General features: G+C 44.2%; 1 protein-coding gene across 1 annotated transcript in view; it reads right to left on the minus strand.

Annotated features, from left to right (window-relative positions):
- Positions 1 to 846, minus strand: part of ISY1 (ISY1 splicing factor homolog) — a 24,786-nt gene that overhangs the window by 19,380 nt on the left and 4,560 nt on the right. The window lies entirely within an intron of this gene.

The raw sequence follows: 846 nt of genomic DNA on the forward strand, positions 1-846 counted from the left end.
TATATAAATTTGAATATAAATTATAGCTACGATTCAGCAGTTCTCAACCTGTGGGTCGCGACCCCTGAAAATACATCCTGCATATCAGATATTTACATTACGATTCATAACGGTAGCAAAATTACAGTTATGAAGTAGCAACGAAAACACGAGGAACTGTATTAAAGGGCTGCAGCATTAGGAAGGTTGAGAATCACTGCTCCAACATAAGGAAATAGTGACCTGATTACGTTTAACCCAGCCTCTTGAGACTTGCTTCAAAAGACCTTTAGCGGAAACCGGTTTGGCTCAGTGGCTAGAGCGTCGGCCTGTGGACTGAAAGGTCCCAGGTTCGATTCCGGTCAAGGGCATGGACCTGGGTTGCGGGCACATCCCCAGTAGAAGATGTGCAGGAGGCAGCTGATCGATGTTTCTAACTCTCTCCCTTCCTCGCTCTAAAAAATCAATAAAATATCTTTTTTTTAAAAAGAAACATTGGTAAGAGAGAAGTGGCCGGAATTGAACAGTTTGGCCAACGCTCTTTCCACTGAGCCAACCCTGACCTGATGAACAGAATAAATTGGTGATTATAATAGAATCAGGAGTATAGAAAGGGAGTGGACTGACTATTCTTGGGGGGGAAAGGGGTATGGGGGTGCGGGAAGAGACTGGATAAAAATCGTGCACCTATGGATGAGGACAATGAGGTGGGGGTAAGGGCAGAGGGTGGGGTGGGAACCGGGTGGAGGGGAGCTATGGAGTGAGAAAAGAGGAACAACTGTAATAATCTAAACAATAAAGATTTAATTTTTTTTTAAAAAAAGAAGGCAAGCGTGGAACCTCACTGTGACCATGATACGAGCCATG

This window comes from Myotis davidii, unplaced genomic scaffold, assembly GCF_000327345.1.
Source record: "Myotis davidii unplaced genomic scaffold, ASM32734v1 scaffold526, whole genome shotgun sequence".
In the NCBI taxonomy this organism is placed as follows: domain Eukaryota; kingdom Metazoa; phylum Chordata; class Mammalia; order Chiroptera; family Vespertilionidae; genus Myotis; species Myotis davidii.